The 20087-nt window shown below is 41.3% G+C and overlaps 1 pseudogene; it reads left to right on the top strand.

Moving 5' to 3' along the window:
• Positions 1-18582: 18582 nt before the first annotated feature.
• LOC134937051 (5S ribosomal RNA) lies at positions 18583-18701 on the top strand (annotated as a pseudogene).
• The last annotated feature ends 1386 nt before the right edge of the window (positions 18702-20087 follow it).

Below are 20087 nucleotides of genomic sequence, written 5' to 3'. Positions count from 1 at the left end.
CAGGTTATCAGTACTCTACGTTCTTCCTTTGCCTTTAAATGGCAAAATACTAAACTTAAATATTTAGGTATCTATCTAACCAAATCTTATTCATCGCTATATGCTGCTAACTTCCCACGGCTGATATCTCAGATTAAAACAGATCTTGCTGCCTGGAACAAATTCTTTATTTCCTGGTTTGGTCGCATAGCAGCAGTCAAAATGAATTTATTACCACGGATATTGTACTTATGGCAAACCCTGCCTATTCACATCCCAGTCAAAATATTAAAGAATCTACAGCGAGATATATCTAGCTTTATATGGGCTGGGAAGAAACCCAGGGTTAAGATACGGCTATTACAACAACACCGTTCGGAGGGCGGTCTTGGCGTACCAGATCTTACTCGATACTATCGAGCCGCACACCTAGCTTCATGTGTCCTCTGGCACTCACCCCCAGCACAGAGAACGTGGACATGCATTGAGGCACAATCTCTCCGTATGTTCTCACTTGCAACCCTACTGTGGTCCCCATCCCGCTCCCGACCCGCCTCTACTTTACTCTTGCCAACGGTGCGCTTTTCCTTATCATTGTGGGATTTTTGCACTCGCTTCTATCAACTCCGATCCCACAACCCCTACTTAACTCCTCTATGGAACAACCCACACTTCCCACCGGGTAATAATCACGCTGCATTTCATCATTGGACATCACACAATATTCTCTTCCTTCAAGACATTGCCCCTCTTTCCTCATTCCCATCCTTTGAAAATTTACAATCCCGCTACTCGCTCCCTCACTCGGTATTTTACCAATTTTTACAAATTAGACACTTCTACGGTACACTCCCTAAACCCACCAATCCCACCATAGCTACCCCTTTGGAAATGTGGTGTTGCGGCTCTCGCTTAATGAAGGGACTCCTTTCACGCATATACCGAGTGTTACTGTCACACAATATCCCCCCCAAGGAGAGTCACGAGTTGGCGTGGGAGAGGGAGGTGGGGGAGGTCTTAACCGTAGAGGAATGGGAGGATATTAGACAGGAAATTACCAAAAGCTCTATCTCAGTTCGTATAGCCAAAAACTCATATAAATTGTACTATCGCTGGTACCTGGTACCTACTAGATTACACTCTATTTATCCAACGTGCTCGGACGAGTGCTGGAGATTATGTGGTTGCAGGGGGACCTTGTTGCATGTTTGGTGGTCTTGTCCAACAATTCGTCAATATTGGGGACAAATTCATAAATTGGTTCTAGAAGTTACGCACTTAACCGTGCCAGACTCACCCTTTTATTCACTACTTTCCCGCCCCATCCCTGACACCTCGCGCCACCAACGAGCCCTAATTAAACATATTCTGAACACAGCCAAATGTCTAATAGCATCCAATTGGAAATCTGTGGCCCCTCCTACTATGACCGCTACTATTAACGCAATTTGGTTCACATATAAATTAGAGCGAATTACGGCTTCTCTTCGAGACTCCCCACTCTCTTTCACCGAGACATGGACACCATGGACCTTGCATTTCAACGCTGAACCACCATTGACAACCATTTAGCATCTAATACCTAGTGCCTCATTCTATATGTTTGATGCTGATTATTTGGGATGTAGACTGGACCTTATCTGCATCTGAAATTTGCATCCATCGGTAGCTTGGACTGGCCAACCTTTCTCTCTCTTCCCCCTTCCCCTCCCCCCCCCCCCTCTTCATATCCTCTGTTTCTCCCACCCTTTCTCTTAACTTTAATGGATAGTTGTAGCGTTTAGGTAATCTGTCTACATGGAGGCAAGCGCGACAACTATTTATTGATATATCTATTAAGTGCCCCCCCTCCTGATCATAATATTTCATTCGTTCCTTATATGCCTTCTATTGTTACAACGTTGTATCTATATGTTTATATGCTTATATAATCAATAAAACGTTATTTCAAAAAAAAAACAAAAGGTGCACTGGGGGAGAGAGGAGGTTGACCAAGTCACCCCAGGGAAGAAGGTGCGAGAAAATGACAGTTCAACAAAAGAGAGAGCAGTAGAAGTGGTGTCAGAAAGGGAGATCCTATAAGTAAAGCTTGTTGTACACAGATCTACCATTCCACAGTGCACAATTAAGAGAAAGGGGTTGATGTGGAGAGATAGGGATCAGATTTTGCCAGGCAACTGAATGATGGGGAGTGACAGGGGAGTAGCACTGTAGACAGGAGTGGAGGAGAGTGGTGGGGATGAGATGAGACCTAGAGCAAGGTGAAGAGGTGTTGGGGAGATGTGCAGGATGGGTAGCTAGCAGGAAGTGTTTTGGGGACAAGGGATGAGAGGGGGTAAACAGTGCAATGAGTGAATAGGAAGATAGCAAAGAGGGGTAGAACGGAGAGGAAGCAGAGAGATTTTAGGGAGTGGGCATGTGAGATGGGATGAAGTAAAGGAGCAAGAGCAGGAAGCAGGAGGAGAAAGAAAATAGTGAGAAACAGAAATGCCAATGTGGGGGGCAGGCAAGTGAACAGGGAGAAGGATGGCAAAGGAAGCATGGGCTAGAAGGGCAATAAATACATCAAAAAGCTTGGCATGGTTGTCGAGACAGTAGAACATTGGGGTGATAGTGAAGAATGAGGGTAGAGGAGAGATACCAGTGACTAGTGATTTAAAAAAGGAGGTCGAGCAATTGCAAATAACATTTGATAACAGCAAGGGAATGCAGTTAAGATAGACTGGTTAGTTAATTACTACAATCACATTAAAGAAAAATTAAAATAGGGAAATGCAGTTAATTAAGTATGGACAACAGCTAAGATATAAAGAAATACAGCTAAAATAATCTGGGAAAAACAGTTAAAATAGTAGAGAAATCACAGTGGGTGTTGTGCAAAATATCGACATTCAGAAAGTTGACATTGTCATTATGTCAACATTGCCAGAATATTGACATTGTGAATACTGACAGTTGCCATAATAGTTTTTGTTGCATTTAAGCCCTAACTCTACCCTAAGCGCAACCTAACTCATTGTACCTGTACTCAGCCAATATTGTGCCTGTCAACATTCACACCATGTCAACATCATGGTGTCAACTACATACCATCACAGAGTGAGATAACATATAAAAGGCTATCACAGGTACCAAGATCACAAAAGAAAGTCATTGATGGTGGTAGAATAATGGAGGGAGTAGATTTTATATATATATATATATATATATATATATAGTTATAGCAGGGACAAATTCCAAGATATAGTTGTAGTGGATTAGTCATGGTTGGGAATAGCAGTGGGGGTTTTGAAGAAATAGTCAGCAGGTCCAGAGAAGGATGATCACACTAAATAAGCTAAATCAGATGTGGTTGTTCTTGCTATTGCTGTTACTATCTTTTGCCATATACAGCTACCGATTATATGCTAATATGGGCAGAAGCTAACCTGAGCACAGTGACGCCCACTGCTGGTGCATCATTTCCATCTAGTGGTGTATAACTGCTGATACATCTGTACCATCGTCGCAAAATGGGTTATGTCGCAGAGTCTGAGTGCCTCTGTAGGCGCACAGGTTGAGCTGCTCTCCTGGGACGCAGAGGACTCTTAAGTAGCAATTAAGATAGCAACTGCTAATTTATGCATGCCTCGAAAATGCTGTCTCAACGGCCATGCCTGCATTTATCTGACCACTCCCCATTACCATGCCTGCATTTATCTCCCCATTGCCACCCACCACTCCCCATTACCATGTAAATGCTAAATTGTTTTCTCACAAATATTTAAAATGCCCACTCTAATATATATTGCAGACGCCAGGCGCATCTTATTACCATATACGATAAAAGTGCGCTGTACATCGCAAAACACTGCATCCCATAAGAGAAAACAATACACCCACATATTATCTGAGTTCCAAAGCGCATTGATGTATATATTTGTTATTAAAAGGATATGGATTCAATATATTACAAAGTACAGTATACCTATAGTTACATGGTTACAACTCACACAGTAAGCAGTTAAAACATACAGTTACAGTCACAGTTACATACAGTTACAGTTACATGCCAGCATACAATACCATTCCCTCAATGTATCTTATATCTCTCTCTCTCTCTCTCTCTCTCTCTCTCTCTGTAAAGTAATGCTGGGACTCCATCTTCCTCTAGGACCAAAACAGGAACTGCCTTCCTGTGTGATCAGCAATGTGTTATCTAGTTTGTGGGAGGGGACTCTCTCTCATTCATGATGAGTCACTAGTCTCTTTGTATGTGCTAATCAGGTTCAGCCTTGAAGACGTCCAAAGGGGCTGGCCTGAGCTTCCTGTCCACTGTCCTAATAAGAGTGATTTTTAGCTTTCATACATGTAATCATAACTATTTGTTGCAATGTCCTATAACTTAATAACAAGTATCAAATTAATCTACACATTAATCTGGTTGCTTTAATAGTAAATATGACAGGTCTATCTTGTTTCGTTCAAATAATACACATACATGACATTACTTCATTATATATAATTTTAAATCATCATGATGTCTGGCGCTTGATATTATAATAATTATGTACTGTATGAAATAAGTGTCGAATCCATCTCTGTGGCATGTCCGTGTAAATGCGTGTGTTACCATATATTGCTGTGCTCGCTGCGCGTATTTGCAAGTATAGCGACTCATAATGTGTGTAGTTTGTATGTTCTCTTTATGTAATATTTTTTACTTCGACAGTCCACCCATTGGCAGTAAACAATAACTGCCATCAATTATTAACATAAGAAAAAATATTTCATACCATAATCGGGGACCTAGACACAAGTATGTATGCATTTCGCAAATCAGACACTTGACTATATTTGGGGAAGACAGGGAGGAGGACGAGACATCCTCTATATGCACTCGGCGGTCACGGGACCACTGGTTGGGTGTGGGACAACATTCAACCTATAGAGTATGCTGGGACAGTGCTTTGGCCTATAATGTCTGATTTGCGACGAACATTTCACACATACATGTACCTACGTCTTTGTACACTGATGTTTGGATTCGATTGAGGTTCTGCTGGGTAGATGAAGAAGACACAAACAAATCGTGACAGTTACATATAAAATTTTCATGATCTACATATTCCTATCATTTTCTGAACATTGTTTCCATTTCTGGAACGTATGCTAGGTCTGTTTAATCTTTGAACAAGGGTTATAAGTAGTGTCCTTCCTAAATAACATAAACCTTCGGAGTTCGGGGAGAGCCACTCATAAACCTTTCTTCCACATATATTAATGAGCTCTTTATCTGCAATGTGTGAATAGTCATTGTCTGATTGTTACTGATTACCTCTGAACTCCATAACTACTAGAACTTTGATTTTTCTCTGACTTTAAAAAACTGATCGGCTAATCCTGGGATCCTATAAGTAAATCACTCCTTCCTCCAGAACCAGTTCCAGTCCCACACTCGACTCCTCATAAAAAAACCTCGCAAAAATAGAATATCCTGCAGGAAAGAGAGAAAAGAGAAATAGAACAAAACAACTCTTGTTCATAACAAATCAATTACAATGACTGGTCTTTCTGTAATCCTTTAGTACGCTCAGGTAGTGTTCAACAGTGCCGCCTCTCAGTCTTCACGGAACAGAGTCTCTAGTGATACGAGGTTCTCTTTGCCTTGCTCTTTGAACACACAGTTCACTTGGAACACACAGTTCACTTCGAACACACAGTTACCAAACTACACAAACTCGATGAATGTGAGCAATAAACTACTTTGTCACGAATTCTCTCCGGGTCAGCGACCTTCTTGCAGTGGGACGTGTGGACCCAAGTCTCTCTTTCGGTGACCTTTAGTGCTGTCAACAAAACTTGGTATGGTCCTTCCCACCTGTCTATTAGGCAACCTGAGCGTAAGAACAATCACACAGTCTCTTGGTTCACAATCAAGACAGTTAGCATTTGGCATACCAGCAATCAACAGTTTCAAGTTCTTTTGTCAAGTTCTCAAATGCTGGCACATCTCAATAAAGTACTGTACTGTCACCTCATTGGTGTATTTCTGATCATTGTGCGGATCAATCATGACATGAGGTTGTCTTCCAAAAAAAAAAAAAAAACACAAATACAAAAACAAATTTCGAAGAGGGTGATTAGTTGAGTGAAGATCTGGGAGTGGTTCCGAAGCTACATAATACTAGTGGCAGTATCTATGATCACAATAGTACAATTTCAAGCTTTGCTCCTAGTTCTAGGGGTACCATTATCTACACACAAATTTCTGCGCAATTTTTCTTTGCGGTAACCACAGCAGCATCCGTGGCAGCAGGAAATGCCTCTACCCAGTTTGAGAAAACATCAGTGCACACCAATACATAACAATAATTCCTAAAGGGTGTTAACTGTACGAAGTCGACTTGTATTTCCTGAAAAGATCCATTTGCAGGAGGGATATGGGATGGCTCTGTTGGTATTGCTTTACCAATATTCTTCCTCAAGCAAGCAAGACAGGTCATTGCTCTCTTACCTGCATGAGAATAGAATCCTGGTGCACACCAGTAGGCTCTCATCAGCCTGCACCTACCCTCTTTACCTAGATGAGTCAGACCGTGTGCCACCTCAGCTAGACTTGGAAGGTATGCTCTGGGGGCTACTGGCTTACCGTGTCCACTTGTCCACAGTCCTGAGGACTCCTGGCCATACCCCTTTGTCCTCCAAACTGCCTTTTCCTGTAGGGAACACACATTTTTGTATCTTAATTTACTATTGTGTGTTTGCAATGTAGAGTACCATGAGCATAACTCAAAACAAAAAAAAGAAAAGGAAAAAGAAACATCTCTAGAGGAGAGAAAGAAGAAGAAAATGAAAAAGAAAATGTCAGGTTTGCCATTCACCAACAGGAATATCAGTGTCTATACAAAATTTCCCTTCACCAGTATTCCCATTCTCCACCCTTTGTGCATGACAAGGCACACTGCAGTAATACTGGTGTCATCGTGCTGTTGAGATATACTGGGTTCGGGCAGAACTCTGAAGGACCTAGGCATGTGGAGTTTGAACTGTACTTGGGTCCATGTATTGTACTACCCTGTGTGAACACAAAAGATGAAGAGGAAACTAGAGAAACAGAATAGAGGTTGGTGACAGATGAGTTTGTAGAGGTGAAGAAGGTTTTATAAAAATTTGACAACTGGATTGGGCACTACGGGGAAGTGATTCTCTACTTGGTCTATACTAATAAAAAAAAATTCTGTGTGTCTTATCTCTACTGGGACTACCCCAGCCATCAATCCAGTGTCCTGTCCATCCTAAGTTCATAGGGAACCCGGTATCTGTGAGATAATTTCCTCTACCTGTGATGGACATGCATCTAGAACAACAGAATGCGACATTAGTCTTCAAGTTTTGTCAAAGGGTAATGTTGCATTTATTTTGTTCTTCCCATTAGCCGAATCTGTGTTTTCTATATGGCTTATGATTCCTTACTATATGTCTCTTGGTCCCGTCTATGTGTTTAATAATGTGGCTTGTGTTTTCTGTCTAGGGGATCTATATTGACTATGTGTCCTACTACTCCTACAATCTCTGGCAAAATGCCCTTCCTTCCTACAAGTGTAACATATTATTGACCATTAGGGATCTGGGGTTTGGACTGATGGGTCTTTCCTGTATGTGCCAGTATACTTACCGTCCTCAACCTCTCCACCTGTTGTTCTCTGTGCCTAGCACTATTCTTGTGATGTTCAATAACACACTATCTAAGATTAGCTACTGTGATCCCTTTCCAATTTTGCAAAGAAGTCTGCACCCTGACACTCAATGCCTTATTGAGCCCGTCCATTTGCACAGAGACAGCCACCTCCCATTTGCCAAATTAGTGTTTACCAGTGATCTTATCCAGATGGAGAGTTTTCTATTACTGCAAGTGACAAAAACAAAAAAAAAAGTTTAACAAGCTTCTAGGTCATGCAAAGTATTCATTCAATCCTTCTCATCCCGTATTAAGGGTCTGTACATGGTCCAACAAACATTTCCAAGCTCATCTTTACTAGGGGCATTACTAGGAATGAATACTTCTTATATGGTAACTGAAAGAAATACCCTGGGGTTACCTTGTCTCTGTCCGCTTTCCTACTGGCAAATACTAATGTGCGGACAGGTTTTTCTCCATTTCTGACGTTACTTTCTTGATTTTTTTGGTTTTATTTTTGGGTTTTACTATATATGTACACGAATGATACCATACTTACCTGTTCCACTGGTCTCAGCCACTTCCCCCACAGGCTACTGGTCTTCTTTTACTGGTTGGATACTCCTCTGGGTACATGAGAAATGGCTGAAAACAATCAGGTCACCTTCTCCTCCTAAATAAAACTTCAACATTCATTAGTACATATATAGGTTACAGTCATATTTTTCATATTTTTATTATTTTCTATAGTTTGTATGCTGGCCGTAACTGCTTCCACATCTACATATGGCGGTGTACTTGCATTCTCTTTTTTTTCCCTACTTGTTTATTGTTGCTACAAGTTCAAACAATTCTTATATTTCCATTCTTGTCTTATATGACTTTGGTTAAACATACCACCTGCAATACCTTAGGATCAAACTCACCAACCCCTCTTGCTGCCACAGGTTTAAACAATTTGTATGTCTGACCCTTTGTTTTCGGGATTTTATCAGACATATTCTTATCCTTAAGTTCTGCAATACCTCTGGTTCAAAGCTGCTCACCTTAGGGAATGGTACCCTATCTTTGTCAGTCATACATACCCATTCATTGCAAAAAGTCTCCGTGTGTGAACCATACTTTTCACACATAATAAACCTTGCTGACCTTCTCGTCGCAATACTGACCTTTTCAGTCCCACTTCTTCAGCCTGAACCCTAGCTACTAAACGCCCACTGCTTGTGCAATTGGATCCCATCACGGACTTTTTGCCAATACATGCAATCCCCAATGCACACCGCAGATAGACGGTGAAAGACACCTAGCGCTTCACTCGCTCCTTCTCCGCTGAGTACCACAACTCACTCCAATAGTGACCACCGCGTACCCAGTGAGGCCCTATCTAGTTTCTATTTACTGGAAGTTGTTAGGAGTGACTTACCTTTTCCAGTAAATATCTACCGCTGGAGATTTTCCTGAGAGAGACCAGCGAAAACTCCCTATACTCTTATACACAAATCACGCTTGCGTATGCTCTATACAGCGCTAATGATACCGCGATTCTACGCAAAAAGCTCGTAAAAGGGGTATCAAGTTGAGCTATATATCACACCCACAAACGCGCGGTCCAATCGCACAGCGTATAGGTACTTGTTACCTATCTGCCGTACAACCACGGGTCGATGTACAAACTGCGACCCTCAGCTCGGAGCGTAACAAAAAACCTTTTTACTTCAATACTACACAATGCACAATTCCCTATTACGCTCCTCTGCAAATCTCCTCACGATTTGCGTATTTCAATCTATATTAACGTGAGTCAGCCGCCTCACACCACCAAGCCTCCACTTACTTGGTGTACCACGGGACCCGATTTCCGGGGTTCAAATCCACTCTCTCCTACGTTCGCTCACTCAAATACACTTTGGTTTGTTTTTTTTCTGTACAGAAAATTTCAATTCATTCAGATAGGCAGCTTTACCCCAGAGGCAATACAGTTTTTAAACTAAATTTAGAGTAACCTGCTTTTGAAATCTGATAGTTATGTGCTATTGTGTTAAATGTCTACTATCCCACCTTTGAACTAAACAACACTATTGTATAATTTGTACTCAGTGCCCGCATTCTTATGCACTTTGCGTAAACATGCGACCGTGCGTGTCCCTTACGCTGCCTGCGCAGTCCTTTACTTTGTCCGAGACACGTGTACAAAACCCTGCGTCCGCAAAAAATCACACAGCTCTATAAATATGAACAATACTAATTACTATTGCCCACTAGACACAACTTGTCCTATATAAACTTTTATGCAGACCTGCATTTGTGTCTTTACACTTACTTCCTTAAAATATTGTTATTTCAAATTTACCTATATAGCAACAAATGTATCCTATTTCACACAGATCTATAATGACTCTAGCAGTAATCAATAATTTAAATGATATGATTCAGATTGGTTAGCTATCTTGCAGAACATACACTGATATAAATATACACATAATTATAATAATATTATATATATGTACCATTCACTGGTCTCCTATGAGACTCATTTACCCATTCAGTGCTTCTAATTTGCATATCAAAGCTATGTGCTTTTGCCTGCATGTAAAAGTGGTTTTTCACTGCTAAGAAAGAGCAGTTACACAGGTTCATTTGCACCTCAATGGCCACCCTATAGCAAACAGAGAGTTAACTAAATCCTGGGAAAGAAGAAGAAAAAAAAAGTATTTTTTTCTTTTCTTTTTGTGTGTGCAATTTCTCAAACCAAGCCAAGCATTTATCTCACCATTTACTCTCACTAGGCCCAACTGAAACTATTTGTAATTGACTATGGCATGGGTTAAATAAATGCATTAGTAACTCATAAATGGTGTTTGATGTCACCAAGGAAAGCTGATTGTTCTGAGCAGAATGAAAATCACCTATTTAGAAAATGACCTTCCTAAAATGGCCACTGCTCCTCCCCCTTCCACATGCATGAGGTTTACACAAAATGGTGGACAGGCCATGTGGTTAGTCCAAAATGAAGGACAGACTATGCGGCTTCCTTTGTCACAAAGAAATCACACATTATACAAGCACCAGAAGTTATTTTAGGCCTGAGTTTAAAAAAAACTATATCAATGCTATGCAGCAACTTTTAAACGTACTTTTAAACCTACTTAACAGATAAACAATCCATTCTGAATCAAACACAATATGACTTATTTGAACTTTGTCTTGCAACAATAAAAATACATTTTAGCATCTTTAATATGAGAAATGCATTGTCCCTTGAAATTTCATATCATTGGCTTACTAATATCACAATACACGTGGATGTTATTTTCATCAGCTTCGTGATGCATCCATCGGAGCCGGTCGATTACAGCCGCGTTTGTAATGTACAGTGCATCATTAAGACCCTGATATCCCGTAAGAGCCCTCATCTGTAAATGCTAAATTGTTTTCTCACAAATATTTAAAATGCCCACTCTAATATATATTGCAGACGCCAGGCGCATCTTATTACCATATACGATAAAAGTGTGCTGTACATTGCAAAACACTGCATCCCATAAGAGAAAACAATACACCCACACATTATCTGAGTTCCAAAGCTCATTGATGTATATATTTGTTATTAAAAGGATATGGATTCAATATATTACAAAGTACAGTATACCTATAGTTACATCGTTACAACTCACACAGTAAGCAGTTAAAACATACAGTTACAGTCACAGTTACATACAGTTACAGTTACATACAGTTACAGTTACATGCCAGAATACAATACCATTCCCTCAATGTATCTTATATCTCGCTCTCTCTGTAAAGTAATGCTGGGACTCCATCTTCCTCTGAGACCAAAACAGGAACTGCCTGCCTGTGTGATCAGCAATGTGTTATCTAGTTTGGGGGAGGGGACTCTCTCTCATTCATGATGAGTCACTAGTCTCTTTGTATGTGCTAATCAGGTTCAGCCTTGAAGACATCCAAAGGGGCTGGCCTGAGCTTCCTGTCCACTGTCCTAATAAGAGTGATTTTTAGCTTTCATACATGTAATCATAACTATTTGTTGCAATGTCCTATAACTTAATAACAAGTATCAAATTAATCTACACATTAATCTGGTTGCTTTAATAGTAAATATGACAGGTCTATCTTGTTTCGTTCAAATAATACACATACATGACATTACTTCATTATTTATATAATTTTAAATCATCATGATGTCTGGCGCTTGATATTATTATAATTATGTACTGTATGAAATAAGTGTCGAATCCATCTCTGTGGCATGTCCATGTAAATGCGTGTGTTACCATATATTGCTGTGCTCGCTGCGCATATTTGCAAGTATAGCGACTCATAATGTGTGTAGTTTGTATGTTCTCTTTGTGTAATATTTTTGACTTCGACAACCATCCAGATGGTTGTGAAACTGAGCATGTTCAGGACCTGTTCTGTGCATATGTAGAATAGGCCCTACGATCGCATCACAGGAATGCAAAAGCCTCTGCCTGATTGACAGGCAAAGGCATCTGAGGGGAGGGCAGGGGCTGCCCCATTTTCTGGGAGTGGGTAGACCGAGGACTGCATCCCAGATGCAGTTTACTTGGCCTTACAAGCCACACTGTGGCCCTCATTCCGAGTTGTTCGCTCGCTAGCTGCTTTTAGCAGCCGTCTTAGCTTAGCAGAAGTGCTAACGAAAGGATTGCAGCGCTGCTGCAAAAAAAGATTGTGCAGTTTCTGAGCTGCTCCAGACCTACTCCTAGTTTGCGATCACTTCAGACTATTTAGTTCCTGTTTTGATGTCACGAACACGCCCTGCGTTCAGCCAGCCACACCCGCGTTTCCCCAGGCACGCCTGCGTTTGTATCTGACACGCCTGAATTTTTACACACACTCCCCGAAAATGGTCAGTTACCACCCAGAAACACCCACTTCCTGTCAATCACTCTGCGGCCAGCAGTTCGATTGAAAAGCGTCGCTAGACCTTGAGTGAAACTGCATCGGCTGTTGTGAAAGTATGTCGCGCGTGCGCATTGCGCCACATACGCATGTGCAGAAGTGCCGCTTTTTTGCCTAATCGCTACGCTGCGAACAACGGCAGCTAGTGATCAACTCGGAATGACCCCCAGTGTTGGAAAGCCTGAGTAAGCTCAGTCTTACTCAGCCTGCCGTTGCAGATGAACATCGCAACTGATGGTTATGATGTTCATCCCACATGTGATTGCATCACAAAAGCAGGAAGGTGGTGGTATGCACAAATTGCACTGCAGGTGGGGCAGATGTGCAGAAAGATTTAGATTTGGGTAACTTAAATTGTTTCTGTGCATGGTACATACTGGCTGCTTAATTTTTACACTGCAATTTAGATTTCAGTTTGAACACACCCCACCCAAATCTAAATCTAAAAACATAGTAACATATACAGTTTATCGCAGTGGTGCGATCGGGTCAGAACTGCGCATGCAGCAGCGCCGCAGTGCGCCGGCACATACCAGACGGCCTAAGGCCGTCGGGTCGCTACAATCGCCTCTGCCTGATTGACAGGCAGAGGCGGTCGCTGGGCGGGGGGGCACAGAACGGTGGTGTTTGGCTGCCGTTTCGCGGGCGCGGCCTGGCCATCACACGCAGCTGCTGCGGGCCGGGGAGCGATGAGTAGCTCCCGGCCAGCACGCTAAAGCTGCGCTGGTCGGGAACTACTCTTGAAGTGCAAAGGCATCGCCGCTGTGCGATGCCTTTGCAGTTCTGCAGGGGGGGGGGGGGGGGGGCGGCACTGACATGCAGGGCGGAATAGCCCTGTGCTGGGCGTCCCCCCCGCATGTCAGTGTGAATGATCGTAGCTGTGTTAAATTTAGCACAGCTACGATCATCTCGGAATGACCCCAATAGTGACATAGTCGGTGAGGTTGATAAAAGACTAGTAGTCCATCGAGTTCAACCTGAAATATATTGCATTCCCTAATCGATTTAGGTTAAATAGATTAGGGAATGCAAATATATTAGGTTATATCTTTTTCCATTAGAGATTTGTCTAACCCCTTTTTAAACACATTGGGGTTTATTTACTAATATTCGTGTTTGAGTCGGTTTGTGTAGTGTTTAAACTCATTTGTTATCGGGTGCATTTTCATGCAACTTTTTGAAACTATATACGCCAAGTTACGAAGCAGTCGAGTTTATGGTTTTCGTGTTTTCCGATGTCGATGCCAGTCGGTTTTTTGTCACATTTATGGCCGTCATTGTCGTTTGCGTACGTGTTTTTGTTGTTTTTACTGGTTTATTTTCTATGTTAAACGCGGCAGGGTTATTTATCAACCACGTTGTGCCATGTTTGTGTGTGTTAAAAATGAGTAATCAGATTATTACACATGATGCAGAAACAAAGAAATTGTAAATATTTTAATCAACACAAATAATGTGTATAATAATGGATATATGTTGAAAACTGTGTATTGACTTACAAATCAGCAAGTTTACTCCAGCAAACATAACGAAATAAATTATTTTGGATGATACTAAGTTTGTGTCCCTTAAATACGATGGAGCATCACACATAGGGACACATGTATTCCTCAAGGCTAACATATTATATGTGGAGAAGTGTTACATTAGGACGTTACACACATTCATAAAGTAAAATAAAAAATAAATTACTATGTGGATTATGTGTGCTTTTAATACATCATCAGTACAAGTTTAAGAACATTTATCCAGACTTTATGCATGCCACTCATAATCTGTTGTTTAGAGATTTAAAAAAAAAACAATACACATTCTACATTTTTTTTGCATAAAGCGAGGGTATGTTTGTATGTCTCAAGGAGACAGACACATTCTGAGTAATGGATTTTAAATGAAAAATGGAGCAACATATATTTATGCTTACGCAAAAAATGAAAGAAGCAAACAAAACTTACCTTAAAAATAAGTATTTATCAGGTCTTGCCTAACCTGCCTCCCTACATCTGTACTCCAAGTATCACCAGATGTCTCTAATTCCTCTGCTTGCTGGCTGCTTTGTTTATCCTCCTCCTCCTCCTCCTCAACATGTGGCAGATGTTGTTGCAAACACATTTTATGAAGAAAGCAGTAGCAGAACACAATTTGAGTCACCTTCAAGGGACTATACAACAAAAGGCCACCAGACTTATCCAGACACCGAAACCTAGATTTCAGCACACCAAAACATCTTTCTATCACATTCCGCATGGACTTATGTGCATGATTGTAATTGTGTTCAGCAGGGGTATCAGGTCGGGACAATGGAGTTAGAAGCCAAGAGAAACAGCCATATCCTCCATCACCTGAAAGACAGATATAATAACGTGTTTCATGTTAAGATACACCAACACATAAGTAACACACTGTATTTGGGCAAAGTATACACAGGCCTACACATATCAAATTACATACCCAGCAGCCATCCATCTGGCATTTGTCTGTCCTCAAACTTATCAAAGAGGGATGACTGACTGAGGATGAAGGATCTTAACATTTATAAATCAAATACAGGTTTCTTGTAAACAGAATTATATCATAAGGAGACTGCAACCAACAGTCTCCTTTTTCAAACCAGCTCACATTTCCCGCCTACTGTAGAAAATATCCCTAAAGGGGAATACCTCAGGCTGAGACGTAATTGCTCGGAGAACAAAGTCTTTAAAACTAAAAGCAGAGAACTTACCAATCACCTCCTAGCTAGGGGCTACAGTAAATGCTCACTCAAACGAGCATACTCAGCCACTGCAGCAGTTAAGAGGGAGAGCTTAATTTTTGGGAAGAAAAAAGAAGTCTCCAAGCAAGATGACATCATCAGATTCATAGGAACCGTTTGTCCTGAATGGAAATTGCTGAAGAATGCTATAACCAAACATCTCTCCATCTTGCAACTGGACTCCGATTTAGCTCCTTTCCTGAAATCTCCATTACAGATGAGTTGGCGCAGATCTAAGAACATGAAAGATCAGCTAGTGCGGAGCCACTTTGTCGCATCCATCCCCAAAAAACCATCCATTTCTGGCTCCTTTCCTTGTGGACAATGCAAATTGTGCCCGCAGATTCTGCAAACCAATACTGTCATCGACAGGTATGGCCAATCAGTAAAGTTACAACATTTTTTCAATTGCAATACTCAAGCTGTGATTTATTGCATAACTTGTGGATGTAATCTCAAATACGTTGGCATGACCACACGCAAATTGAAAGAAAGGGTGCTGGAACATTTGGGAAATATTCGTAACGCTTCTAAAGACCTTGCACGTATGAAATAGCTCACCTCCGTTGCCAGGCACTTCCATTTTTACCACAAAGGATCTATCAATGAATTTAAGGCCTTTAGCCTGGACCGCGTGCACTTGGGCATACGAGGAGGAGATATTACGAAATAACTCTAAAATGAAAGAGAGCGAATGGATCTTTCGCCTCAATAGTCTCAAGCCCTCCGGTCTGAATGAAAATATAAATTATGCGGTTTTCCTGTGAACCATTGGCTTCCACAATTTTTTTCTCATCTGTGCAGACACACACAGTTTAGTTTTTTCATCTAACCATCCCATAAAACCAATTATTCACTTCATTTCCTGCACGTCCTTTTAAGTAATCCATCTATAACTGTTTACTTTTCCAGCCTCCACTGTGTTTTTTTCAGTTTCTTGCACCATGTTATTCACTTCCTCCCCGTCACCAGCAACCCATTAATGCAGACACTTGCGTCATTTAATCACATCACCTTTTTAATCCCACACTATTTGCATCATGTACCTTTCCCCCATTACCCCTAGTGCCGATAATCAGGCACACTTCCAAACGCACTTTCACTACAATACCTTGTCATATCATCTTCCTGCACCATCCTTATCATTATTTTCTCTCTTTAGTCTCACACATTCATCCCCAACCCTATCACATAATGCTATAATTGCATAACTGGCATGTCTCCCTCCCCTTTTATTATCACCCAACCTGATTACTACTCATAAGCCGACTTCACAACCGGCTACCAGCCTGATTATCACTCCAATCAATTCAGCATTATTCACACCCCCTATATAACACCTACCCCACATATCTTCTAACCCTCTATTTTCTTTCAGTTAATTTTTCACCTACCCCATTCACATTAATACAATCCCTATTCTCCCAGTATAATTTCACTAACCTACGTTTTTCCTCGCTATTTCCCTCTTAAGTGTAATTTTTACTCAGCCCCACAGTCTTTCTTTGCCAGTCATTCACTTCCCTACACTCCCCACAGCTTATACCCATCCTCATCAGTTCCCTCTCACTCATTTTATCCTTTTAATTTATTACTAGGTCCTATGGCATATCTATTCCTGCCCCTGTCTCATGCCCTCTGTCATTTCTAATCCACTCTTTTCACTACAGAACTTTATCTCTTTCTGTATCCCTCCTGACCTGTCAGTATTTTCTGCATTAACACACTATTCACAATACTATATATTCTTTCCCCATTTATATTACCACTTCAAACTGGCCTCCCACAGTGTCTTATTTCCTAATTCACGTTATCAATTCACTTTAGTGACCTTTTATATTTGGTGCAATGTATAATTCTCACATTCCCCCTGCCCATAATCCCTGCACACCGGCATCATGTTATCCCCTCATTAAGATGGCGCCACGGGTCGCGTACTGGCTGTTTTCCGGCTTTGCCCACACAACAATTCATTTATCCCTTTATTAAGATGGCGTCCCCGGCCTCACTGATACCGGCTGTCTATTCCGCTCGTGCCTCGCGCTGCATCACCTGGCCACGCTCGGGAGCTGCGGCGGACGGGAGCGGCAATGTAGCGCGTCCGCCTGCTGCACCCGCTGCTCCTATATTATTGGCTGATTCATCACAGTAACTGCTTTTAAAACCCGTCCCCCACCCGACCTTACTGGATCCGGAAGTGTACAAGACCGTACGAGCGAAACGCATTTTCCACAGGGGGGTCCGCTCATGTAATACTTCTATGGCACCATCTCCTCTCACCAGATGAAGTTCTGACCGACTTACCTGGTTTGAAGATCCGTAAGCCCCATCTATTGTGTGGATGCGTCCCACAAATAGCAACATTTCAGCTATAGATTTATTTAACTATATCTGCATTTACTGCATATCAAAGCTAATTTTCCTATGTGGGTTTTGCTCTCTGATATGGGCCGGAATTACAATCTTTAATTGAGTCCAGGATATTATTAATTTTCATACTAGAATTCCTGTGATTATTATTATCATAGGTTTTTTCAGTGTCAGGACCATATATAAAAAAATTGTACACATGTTAGCCTATTTGCAATAGACGCATTGTTTGTGTATCCATATCTTTGACAACACTTCGGCTCATACGGTACATGCAGAGAGATATATATATATTTTTCTGCTGTGGTAATAATTTACAAGTTGAATACCGTTGCCTATAACGACATCCTGCATCAACTTATGGTGATTTATGCATTCTCTTCCTGATAATATGAGGATATGTTTACAGGTTGAATGCTGCTGCTCAAAAACAACATCCTGCATCTATGTATGGTGATTTATGGATTTTCTTCTGAATAATAATTCTTTAGGTGTCATACAATTTTTCTTGGATACAGTTTCATAGTCCAAACCTCATTAGGGTCAGGACATTGCTGATTCTTGTCTCATAACCTATAGGATCTGTAGTATCTATGTGATTTCTTCACATTATTAGAAATTACAGCTAGGCTGCTTTATTTATCTATTGAGGCAACTACTCTGCCACACTGGTCTATTTCGTGGACTCTCATCCATGATCCACGGAGCACAGTGCCACGTTTGTGAGAACTGTTGAACCGTGCCTAACGTGGAAAGCAGATCCACACATTTTTCACTCACTTTACTTATTCATCCCTCCTTTCCTATTTTTCTCTCATAATTTCCTACTTTATAATTTCTTATATAGGTGCACTCTCATTGGTGTACAGATCACATAATCCTCTACTACCATACCACGTTGTCAGCGCCCGATCTCATCCGATCTTAGAAGCTAAACAACGTTGGGCCGGGTTAGTACCAGAAGAGGAGACTACCTGTGAATACCTGGTGTTGTAGAGCAGGAATGAATTTCCCGCTCTATGTGAGAAGGGACACCAACAGCAGTATCACCACTAATTCTATCAAGTACTTTTCTCCCATCTTATTTAGTCATCTTATGTTGATTGCAGTTCAATGCCTCCTTTTTTGGCTACAAATATGGCATCTGTCTATTACTCAGGTGTGTAATTACATTTTGGTGACCATTGATCATTATTTAGTTTAATCTAAGTGATCGCAATTGAATATTTCTATGACATCTTGTCTGACCACCCCTCGGTTCCATTAATACAGAAATTCTGTACTGGTCAGGGGAAATGGGGGTATGAAAACTCAGTGTCTACAACCTTTCCAAATATTCTTTGAATTAAAGAGACCAGAACATTTTAACAATTTTCATAATTCTTATTCCTTTATGGATCTTTTGGATGGATAACTATGGTTTAATATTATCAATAAAAGTTATGTTTTAAATAATTTCTGACATATATTACTGAAAATCTTTTTCTTTGTAAAAGAGTGCGCTCACGCCTTCTCTCTCTCCCATTGCTAGTCGATGAAGGAGTCATGGCAGCCCCCAGGGTAACCTGCAACAACACTCATAATTTTGAGTTTTGCATCACAAATCACCTGCACATTTGTGGAGTGCTCTAGATGACGATTAGTATAGATGTGCTGCCTGCCCCTAGGTGGTCTCAGCTGAATGTGTGTGCAATCTGTGGCTCCCAGCACATTGGGCATGCCAGCAAGCTCATAGAAATCTACCCTGACGGCATGCCACTGAGACTCCTGGGTAGGGAAGCAGATTGAGGCATCGATGTGGGGCTGCAAAACAGCCAACACCTGTGTGTATATTTGATAGAAAATAAAACATGAGATTTTAGGACAGAACTGGCCACCGAGAGTCATTAAAAACAACCAAAAACAGAGGAGGTAGTTAGGTATACATCACCTGTGTTAATATTCTTGAAAATGAGGGCTGTGAGATTCCTATGACATCCCCAGACACAGCCTGAAAGCTCCCAGTAGCCATAAAGTGCAACACAGCCAGGAGTTTGTGCAGGCCTGAGACAGAGCGAGAGCGTGCTGTCTCAGGGTCTAGGCCCAGTTTGACAAGGTCATACACACGGAAAATGTTGGTACGATTTAGACGGAACATCTGTATGACCCTATCATCGGACAATTTATTCAAGTTTAAACGCCCCCTAAAAAACGAGGCCTGCGCAGCCTCCGCGGAACCTGTACAACCTGCTGACCATGTTCAGTTTGTTGGCCCTGGTTACTTACAGGCTGATGTCTGAGTCTGAGGAATCCCACAGCACACAAAAGATCACTGGCCCACAGTCCTGCTGCCATTTCCGGATGTAGGTTGATTGAAATGGGCCTAAGATCCTTTTATAGGCATCA

This window comes from Pseudophryne corroboree, chromosome 6 (genome assembly GCF_028390025.1).
Source record: "Pseudophryne corroboree isolate aPseCor3 chromosome 6, aPseCor3.hap2, whole genome shotgun sequence".
Classification (NCBI taxonomy): Eukaryota; Metazoa; Chordata; class Amphibia; order Anura; family Myobatrachidae; genus Pseudophryne; species Pseudophryne corroboree.
The sequence above is the reverse complement of the archived record's forward strand: the minus strand, read 5'-3'. Positions and strand labels throughout refer to the sequence as shown.